Raw genomic sequence first — 11,508 nt, forward strand, 5'->3', positions numbered from 1 at the left:
AAATTATCTGATTCTTCTTTTGTAATTTTTACTGAGCTTTCTCCTTGTTCTTTTTTATGAGTGTCATTATTTTTATCTATTTTTAATAGTATAATTTCTTGTAATAATTGTTCATTAGAAACTTCAAGTTTGGTATTAGAAGCTTTCAAATTTCTAATTTCTTTCTTTATTTCATTAATTTCTTGATGTAAATCTTTTAAAGTAATATTTTGTTTTTCTGATTGAAATCTATTTACTATTTCCATAAAATCATATGATGAGGGGGTTGAATTGAGTTCAAAAGTCTTGGGATTACTAAAAGTATCTTTTAATTTTTCTAAATATTCTTTTCTTTCTTGTGGATTATTAATTTTATCTATTAATTCTAATATAATATTTTCATGTGAAGATAATACGTTAATAGTTTTATTACAGATACAATTATTTCTATCTAAACAATTACAAACATGAATTTCATCTTCTTCTGACTTGTTATCAGAAGATTGTTCTGAAAAACTTGATTCTTTTAATTGGTAAATTTCATCTTCTTCTGAAGAAATTTCATCTTCTTCACTTGATTGTATAAAGATATTTAATAATTTTTCTTTTACTTCTTCAGGTATATCTAATTCATTAATTTCTTTTTTAACCTTACAATTTGATGCATAATGTCCAACCTTTCCACATTTATAACATACAATTTGTTTTTTCTTTTTATTAAACTTTTTTGTATTCTTTACTGGTTTCTTATATACGGATTTTTCATTGGGTTTTTTATAAGGTTTCTTATAATTTCTTTTCTTAGTTGGATAAGTTTTATAAATTCTTTTTCCTTTTTTGTGTCTTGTAGAAGGAGCTAATAATGGAGAATAACCAAACTGTTCACAAAAGGTACCTAATTCTTTTGTAGCAAATTTCTTTTCTTTTTCCATTTGCTTTTTTAATCTTATATCATTACACATAGTCAGACCAGTTCTATTAATAGAAGATATTATATCTCCATACGTAAGATTAATAAAATCAATAGTACCATCTGATTTTACTAAAGATTCTCGTACCTTTTGGGCGAAGTAATATGGAAGTCCGGCTATGAACTTTTCCTTCCAGTATGGTTGTTGGCAATCATCTCTGATCATAACTTTAGTTAGAAAGACATCTTTATACCATCTAAAATCAGATAATCTAGGACATCTTAAATTGATTAATAAATCACTAGTTCTTTCTTTAAATTGGGAAGGATCACCTACAAAATGTTTTGTTAATATAAATATTAGAGTATTAACAGCATCTTCTATAGGTTGACCATCTTCTGTCTTAATCTCCTGCAGATTTTCATCATGCTTATAGGCACTTAATATTCTTATTCTTTGTTCTTGTGTAAGATAATGATCTATATATATAGTTATATTTATTTTATTTTATTTTATTGTTGTTTCATTCTGTTTATGTTTAATTTCATGATGAATTATTACGCACATAATGTTGGTTTCCGTGATCGCTATGAATTAAATTGTTTAGAATATAATTTGAGACTTGAATTAAATAATTTACAAGAAAGGATAAAACATCTTAAAGAAAAACAATTATTAATGAAACTAGATTATTGCTCAATGATGGAAAGATATCACGTATATAGAAGTAGGCAAGCTGCAATAGAAGAATTAGAAGATCACTGTAACTTCTTAAGATCTGAAATTAAAAGTTTAAAAAATCACCTAAGTATTCTTGCTTTATAAAAAAAAAAAAAAAAAAAAAAAAAAAAAAAAAAAAAGAGTAAAAATTCGTTGGTATAGAATTTTATCAACGGTAACCTACATAAAAGAAAATAGAGTATATTGAGAATCTTGTGATGGTAAGCCGTGAAAATCCGTTGGTCAGCCCAATCTTGCCAAGGAGGCTTTAAGGGTGGTCCCGGTGGTGTTCCCTCAAGATCTTAATCTACTTATTTCTCTTTTATATAGGAAATCTTTGCATAAAAATTCTATTTCAATGAATTCTTTATTCAAACCTGAAACATCTACGGTTAACACACCTTTAGAAACTGAAAATGTAAATCAAGAAGATTATAGCATTATAGACATAGAAAGAAATTTACAAGATTGGACAATTCCTAATGTACCTAAAAACCAAATATATAAATATTCAACTTTTTCTTCAAAATTATCATTCCTCACAAATTATACAATTAAAACAGTAGAAAAGACTATTAGCCTAAATAATGATTATGAATCATTACAACTATTAACAAAAGAAGCCATTAAACACCATAAGGAACAGAAATATTCATTTATACATATTGGATTAGTACAAGTGGCTGTAAAACCACTTACCAGAAATGGACTAAATGCTTCAGTATTACTCTGTTTAAGAGATGGAAGACATTATAATTTCCATGATTCATTACTTGGCATGGTTGAATCTAGTTTATTCCAAGGCCCAGTATATTTTAACTGTTATTCCAAGGCCCAGTATATTTTTAAGTATATTACTTGGCATGGTTGAATCTATTATCTATATTATAGTCTATAATATAGTATAAGTATTATATAGTATGTTATCTATATATAATAACTATATAATATCGTATAATATATTATATAGTAAATATATTATAGATATAATATAGTACTAGTACTATGTTATATATACTACTTGTATATAATATAGTATATATACTGCAAATATAGTGTAATATTTAGTATACTATACATATACTTTATATGTATATACTATATATATTATATACTATATAATTACTATATAATATACTATAGTTATTATATAGATACTATAGTATATTAACTATAGTATTGGATATAGTTATAACTATATAATACTACTATATATATTAACATATTAAATAGTATTAAATATATATATTAATATTATTACAATAATATATACAATAATATTATATAAGTATACACTAGATATAATATAATATATTAGTATATATAATATAATATATAATAACATACGAATATATATTATATCTATATATAGTATATAATACGTATATAATATACGTATATAATATAGTATACTATATTACTATATACTATATAATATAGGTTTCAATAATACGTATATAACATTATATACGTATTAAAACTACATACTATATAACACTATATAGTATACACTATATAGTATATAGTGTAATATACTATATACTATATAGTATAACACTATATAGTATATAGTATACACTATATACACGTATAACAATATATAGTATACGCTATATACACTATTAACACTATATACTATATAATATACGTATATTATATGTATATAATATTATACATTAGTATATAGTATATAGTATACACTATATACACGTATAACAGTATATAGTATACGCTATATACACTATTAACACTATATACTATATAATATACGTATATTATACGTATATAATATTATACATTATATAATATTATATATTATATATTATATATCATATTATATAGTAATATATAGGTAATATAATATATATTATAATAATATATTATATAATATATATAATATAATATATAGTGTAAAAACGTTCGAATGTTATAACCAAAACGTTCGGACGTTTTGGTTGACATCCGAACATATACTATAGTACGTTCGCATGTTAACACAACGTTCGAACGTACAAGTTATACATTCGCACGTATGCTTTTATGTCCGAACGTAATCTGCATAACGTTCGCAAGTGCAGTTAACGTCCGAACGTTAATTAATTAACGTTCGGACGTTAACTGTATATAAGGTCAGGCACGACGGTTTCCAGGCCATAACTTGTACGAAACCGGTTATAAAACTCAAACTCTCTCATCCCCTCCGCCACGCACGCCGCCGCAACCGTCGCCATCCGCCACCGCAACCGTCACTAAAAGGTAATGTGCCCTCTCCCTCTTCTATTTCCTTGCTTTTAATCGGTGGGTTTCAAAAATTCGAAACCCACCGTAGCCCGATTATAAAACTTGTATTTCCGGCCACCATTCGCAGTAAAATGATAGAATAGGACCGTAGAAACATTCCCCATCTTTTGAAATGCATATTTTGGTTGTTTGTGGCTTCGAAACATGCGTTTTGAAACTTTCGGTAATGGCTGAGTCGACTCAGCGTTTCTGTGTCGTAACGTTCGGACGTCACGACACAACGTCCGAACCTGTGACCTTTTGTATTCTTTATGTTCGCACGTTATATTGTAACGTGCGAACGTATTAGTTTTACGTGCAAACATTTTTATCCAACGCTCTAACGTAACGTTGGATAAAACGTTCGAACGTAAACCGTTGGTATTCTTTGGCTAGTAAGAACATCCGAACGTATGACGGTTCAAATTCATTACGTCCGAACGTTTAGATAATACGTTCGGACGTAATGAACTTATTCGCACGTTTTTATCGAACGTTTGAATGAAACGTTCGATAAAAACGTCCGAACGTATCATCTTTGTAAATTCGCACCTATTTTAACGTGCGAACGTACATTGTATTAACGTTCGAACGTTTCCTATAAAAAAATTTTTATATTGTTTCTTTTAGGTATTATTATTTTATATATTGAAAAAGTGAAATTATTTAAAAGTTTTACTGGCAAAATTATGTAAATTTATAAGGATGATATTTTAATTTTTAGTATAATCCATATATGTCATAATACGTATGTATCTGTGATTATAATCATTTTTTTAAAATGTTATAACTTATATATTTTTATTTTATTTTCAGGATATGGCTCAGTATATGACGACAAAGAAGCGAGGGAGGGATGGAGGCAATCCGGACATTGCTCGACTGGGGGCATGAACTGTTATGGGGGAACGAGAAATCCTCATTAATGAGTTTGATGAGCTCAGCTGGGAGCAAAAGACGCTGAGAGACGTCTTCATCACCAGAGGCTGGGGCCCCATATGCACATTGAGGGGAAAGATTTACCCCACAATGGTTCGAGAGTTTTACATTGGGATGGCCACCATGCCTAACGATGCATCATCCCATACTCTCAGTGTACGTGGTGTACAGTTTCAGTTCTCGGCGGATGTTCTCGCCGACTTGCTCTAGATTTCGCGTATACTACCTGAGTCGACAGCTGCTCAGGCTGATGACATAGCAGCTGCATTTTCCCCGAGCATATTCGAGGCAGATCCAGCCGCTTCTGCTTCATCTTCGGGCCTTGTTGAGTTTATGCCCAGTCATGAAGAAGATCGACCCGAGGGCGATCCTATTGCTGCTGAGGTTGGTGGCGATGAGCGGGACCAAGATTTCTACATCCTCACTGGCACGGACCGCACAAAGCTCGATAGGTCGAACTCCTTCAGCCAGAATCAGCTGCTGCCTTTCTTTCACATGTTGCACATTTTTGTTGCAACAAATGTAGACCCGGTGGCACATAAGAGCACATTCAGTCGGGCTCGTGCACAGTTCCTGATTGGCTTGGCACGTGGTGAGCCCATTGGCTTGCCCCTTATTATATTTGAGTGGATCCGTTACGAGGCCAGCATCGTTACCAGGGATAATCTCCCGTACGAAGTCATCATCAGCCGCTTATTACTAGCCCGGCGAGTGCCACTCCAGGTGGAGGAGATGGTTATAAACCAGATGAGCCCTATCGACATAACCACACACCGCCGGAGCATTGGACAGGGGAGAGGCTCAGCTCGGCGTCAGTCTGGTCCTACGCCAGATCTTGTTCCCCCGACTGAGTCTGGAGCCGATGTTGCTCGCCCATCGGCAAGTACTAGTCAGCAGCCGGGAGTTACATCTGCTGGGGATGTGCGACTTGCTTGGGTTGATACAATGATGACAGATATGAAGGCGCATATAGACCGACAGATCGATAGACAGATTGCACATATAGATCAGGCTGTCGCACATCTTGCACATCATGTAGATGTGTTAAACAATAAGGTTGAGACATTGACTGAGGAGTTTCGATCTTTTGTAAACCAGCAGTTCTGAAAGTGATTTGTAAAAATTTATCATTCGAATGTTTTTTATTTTCGACATATGTAATGGACACAAATATTTAATGTATGTATTGTGTAGCTTAATTTCTACTCTTAATTTTTTTTTAATATAACGTTACTCAACCTTACTATTAAAAAAATATATATTATGGTTAATTTATGTAATTTAACATATAACGTTCGAACTTTATCACATTAACATTCAAACATTGGCGCTAATATATTCACGTTCGCACGTAATTATGTATAACGTTCGAACGTTCGCGCTAATTTTTTTTTTACGTTTGCACGTAAATATACATAACATTCGAACGTTACTTTGACGTGCGAACGTATTATGTTAAACATCCGAACGTTTTGAAATTCTTGCCCAACATTTAGTGACAGTTCTTACAAACCGTCATAGTAAATACGTTTTAGTCACAGTTTAGAAACCGTCACTATTTATAATCTGTCACTAAAAGCCATATTTGTTGTAGTGAGTGAACTGAATACGTTGAAAAATAATTTTAATTAAAGGAGTCAAAATAATTTTAATTTAAATTTTAAAATACTAATTAATTAAGCAACCATTAAAACTATTCAAGGCTAGAATGATTGAAAAAATCTACACAACCTCTCAACACCCCAACATCTTATCCTTTTTCAAATTTTTAATATTTTTTTAATATTTTTTTTTTAATTTATTTATTTTTAAATTAATTTAATTATTTTATTCATTATTTATATATTAAATATTTAATAAAAAATAAAATAATAAAAATTAAAAAAAAAATAAGATATTGGAGTGTTGGGTGGTTGTGTAGCAAAACCGAGAATGATTTATGCATGGCTGTCCCCCGCCCCGCCCAAAGCATTATTTAGGTGAAATGAAAGGTCTTTGCAGGTTCCAGCTAACTTTAGCAGGAGTGGACAGTAAATAGTACTGCCTTCAGGTATTTCCTACCGAGCAAGGACGGGGAAGTAAAAGCATATGGTTGATACATGCATGCATGGAAATTGAAGAATTTAATAGAATCTCTTGTGTGATAAAAACAGCTTAATTTACTCCCCCCAAACAGGTACGCGATCTATTAACTTACCTCGATCTATTAAAACAGGATCCATTGGATTCTGGGCAAGATTGTTATAATAAGAGCTGCTTATAAATGTTTTCGAAATTTTTCTGGGAAGTTGCAGATTCATGATCATCAACTAGCTAGACCGGACCTCTTACTAGTACTCCTTATGATTAACATTCTTAATGATTACGTTGGCCTTGTCGTCCTGGCCTGTGGCTCTCAGAACTTGTTCGTTCCATGCACTCTCTTAGGTTCTGTTTGATTATTGAAATTTTTTTAATGAAAATTTTAAATTTTAAAATTAAATATTAAAATATTATATTTTATTATTATTATTATTATATTGAAATTTAAAAAATAGGAAAAAAATTAAATTATTTATTATATTTTATATAAAAATTTAAAAAAATTATAATAATGAGATGAAAATTTTATATTTGAGATAAAAATTATTTATGACCAAACAGTACCAATTTTATTTTCGTAATCAAATTAATAGCATATATATTAGGGGCGTTGGGCATGCATATATTATTATATATATAATCATGAAATGCATAAATACTACATAATCATTTTAAAAAGATAATAAAATATGAGATTTATATTAAAAAAAAAAAATCTTTTCTCACTAGTAAATGCATGCGCGCAATGTAAGTTATCAGAGATAAATCATAAATGACTTTATATTGAGCGCGTACCACGAGAACATTTACCCTTTATACAATTTTGACAGTACTACTCGATCTGTTCATATACTGCATGATGATCATCGTGCATGAGATCGATCATTGATGATCAGTGCTCGAGGACGATGCAAATAGTTACTCCAAATTTACAATTACTGCATGCATGCCTGCTGCATGTCTCAGTACATGAGCTGCATCTTGATTCCCACCTTTTTTTTTTTTTTTTTAAAGTCTTTAATTTAAATAATTTTTCCGAGTACTAGGTTATGATTTCAATGTACCAATTTAGTCTTACGTTTAATTCCAAATTATAAATATCCTAAATTTGTTGGTGAAAGTCATAAATACTTTTAACTACCATGCATCCAACTTGATCCTTTCTTCTGGAATTTCGGGCCGACCTTAACAAATTCTAGTCCTTGGTAAGTAATATTTTTTTTTCCCCCCAATTTGTAAAGGCTATAAATAGAGTTACATATTGTCAACAGGATATTGTGGTGTATAGATTTCAAAATATATGGAATATATGGTTTTTTGCAATAACTAAAAGCACTACAAAAAAAAGTAGTAGATTAGGCTATTTTTATTTCCGGCGACACTAATATAGCAGGAAATACACATATTTTTATTGCAGTCAGAATTTTGTGGCTATGCGGGAAACTAGCTAGAATTAAAGACTTTTTCCCGCGACTTTTTTTTGCCGGAAATAGTATGGTCAAATATACCTCAATTTCCTATTTATCAGCCGTCTTAATAACTTATTACAGCGACAAAAAATTTACCACAATTTCGTCACCTTAAAATTGACTTATTACCGCGACTTCTAGTCGCTGTAATAAGAAGTCACGGTAGTAATTCTTTTAAATCTCCTTCTTCTCCCCGCGAGCGCATCACTTTCCTCACTTCCCCCCTCTCTCTCTCTCTCTCTCTCTCTCTCTCTCTCTCTCTCTCTCTCTCGCTCGCTCGCTTGGATTCAAGAGCAACATTTCTCTGTCACTATACGTCACAGAGTCCACAATTTCTTTCCCTTTTCTCTTTGATTTTCTTTCCGTTGGCTACCAAAAAAATCTGAGAGCAACATTTCGCACGAAAGCAAGCCACTCCAGTCATTACCCGTCGACGCAGTACCATTCAAGCCATCTGGTAAGTATGTGATTTGAGATTTTGTGATTGTACCATCTTTGTGACGATTTTGACAAGGGATTTTTAGAATATGGGACTGATTTGTTTTATTGTGATTGTATTAAAGGGGTTTTCGATTTTAGGGTTCGAATATAGATCAAGTCTAACAAACATTTTTTCATGTTGGTTTTGAAAGGATTTTATTAGCTTTTAGTTTAAATATATAGAGCTAAAAGTTTCTTGAATTGAAGTAAAAATTCTGGCTACTAGTGTTATTTATTTGAAGTATTGTGGCTACTGTTGTTGTTATTTGAAATATTGTAAACTTCAATGTAAATTAGGGGCCATTTGATTCTCGGAAGGGAATGGTGAAATGGAAACAAAACAGAGGTGCCTTCTTTTCATTTTTTTCTCTGTTTCTGAACCACTTGGTTTTAGGGTCGACAATTTACATAAGTCAATAGATAGCTTTCCTTAACAAGCTTAGGGAACAATACTCCAGTATTTGCAACAAGAGTGTCAATAGATTTTTGGTTTAGCAGTAAGCATCATTTAGGTATCCATTAATTCATTAGAATTCATTTTTGGTCATCTGCTGCCCATAAACTGGTCAGTTCAATTTCTCGTCGTTTATACTGAGAGATTGTAACTAGCATAATTAATATATACTCGTCCTCTTACACGAGTGGACCAAGATTGTTATAGATATTATCTTTCTTCTTTATGTCCCCTTGGATTTCTCTAAATGTACCCAGTATTTTTGCTTGAATGTCCACTTCTTTAGTATGGTTTTAAAGAAACTTTTCTACATTTGACCTTTCAGGATGTTAGGAAAGGTGTTTTGTTCATTGATTTTCCACCTGTCCTCCAACTACTGCTAAAAAGATTTGAGTATGACTTTATGCGAGATACCATGGTAAAGGTGAGTTGCAGAGTGGATCCATTATTTTTTTTACCATCATTGCATATTTGAAGAATTTCTATGTATGCTTGCTTTGCATCTTCAATTTTGGTAGATCAGCAGAGCTTTTGACTTTATTTGAAATATGCCTAGGATAATTGACACCTTATAATTTTGGATTCCATATATGGTTTTTATTTCATCTGGTATTTTCCTTTAAGGGCCTGTTTTTATAATCATCTGTTACATTGATTTTTTTGACAAGCATCATCTGTTCCACTGATTGCCAACAGATAAATGACCAATATGAGTTCCTGTTGCAACTTGATCTCGATAGAGAGAATGGAAAATACCTATCGCCTGATGCAGGCAGGAATGTTCGCAACCTTTACACTCTTCACAGGTATTAATAATCTTCTGTTGGATGCCATCAACTGGTAACATAGGTTGTATGTACTGCATTTTGTATCTAGGTAACTGTAAATAGTGAGGAGTGGGGCGTTGCTTAAGCTTGGAAATATTTGTATGGAGCGCAGACAGAAATGAGACATGGTGACAGGGCAAATTCTGAAAATATAGGAACACAAAAGGGACGTGTGTATATGTCAATTCAGTTTTACTCTAATTTAAAATTTAAAATTCTGAAAGACTGGAGTGAAGGCATATTATTTAGTAAAAACCATTCCACAGGCCCTAATTTTTCATACAAAAATGGAAATGTAATTAATACTTTTACCAATTCTTAATATTTATCTAGAACACTAAAATGAAAACAAGAGTCAATGCATAAACAATGTGGAGGTGGTCAACCATTTTTTCAAAGCAAACGAAATAGAAATGACTAGAGCTTTGAAGATTGGGAGCACTCTGTAGATGAGTTTAGAAATTTCTTTTTTCAGTTCAGAAAATAACTCACTGGTATATGGTTGACCGTTGTCAAATACTTTGTTTTAATCTTTAGGGTAACAACTTTCTTCCACTTGTCAAATACTTTGTTTTAATCTAATCATTCTGATTATTATCAGGTGGATGGCTATGTTAAGATATTCCCGAAAGTTGCACATGGTTGGATGGTTAGATATGATGTAAAAGACAAGCCAGCTGTGAAGCCTGCCGAGGAGGCCCATCAGAACCTGTTGGTGTGGTTTGCTAAGAATGTTAAGTGAGAATTGGGGAGTCAGTTTCTCTTTTGTTCAGTCTTGGTTTCATATTATTATGAGACAAGAGTGTTGTCTTAGACAGAATCATGGCATTTCCAGATGGTTGGGACTACCTATTATTGAGTCTGTATTACTAGTAACGTCTGAATTCCAACAAAATGAATAATGGGTATTAGTTTATAATTCTTTATCCAAAAGCATGGCTGTTTGAAAGCAAAAGTCATTGGATGGATCTAGTTATTATGTGTCCCAGACACTTGCATTTCCAACCTATAATTTTCTAAAATTTGACAGATTTTTTCATTAATGTTCAACAGTCATCATGTTATCTTTCACCCATGTATGCAGAATACAGTACTTTTTCAAACATAAGCTACTACTGCTCTTTCTTTTAGTTGTTCCCAAATTTCATTGAGATTTAAAACACTTTACATTTTTTTTCTCTCTTTTTCTAAGTAATGCTATGAAGAAGGAAAAGAATCTCATTTGATTTGAGTGGATAAAAATCGATATAATTTATAAAATAAAATAAAAAACAAACAAACAACATCAACAATAAAAAAAAAATTGTGAGTAGCGGCAGCAGAGCTTTTGTGGCGAAATTTTGCTCTTTTTGCGGCAACTATTAGTC

At 31.8% G+C, this 11,508-nt stretch overlaps 1 long non-coding RNA gene across 1 annotated transcript; it reads left to right on the plus strand.

Moving 5' to 3' along the window:
- The first annotated feature begins 8,610 nt into the window (after window positions 1-8,610).
- LOC122313927 lies at window positions 8,611-11,096 on the plus strand. The gene is made up of 4 exons (XR_006243541.1): window positions 8,611-8,837; window positions 9,640-9,738; window positions 10,011-10,120; window positions 10,743-11,096. It is a non-coding gene; the product is annotated as an uncharacterized LOC122313927 (long non-coding RNA).
- Window positions 11,097-11,508: the final 412 nt, after the last annotated feature.

Source organism: Carya illinoinensis, chromosome 6 (assembly GCF_018687715.1).
Source record: "Carya illinoinensis cultivar Pawnee chromosome 6, C.illinoinensisPawnee_v1, whole genome shotgun sequence".
NCBI lineage: Eukaryota > Viridiplantae > Streptophyta > Magnoliopsida > Fagales > Juglandaceae > Carya > Carya illinoinensis.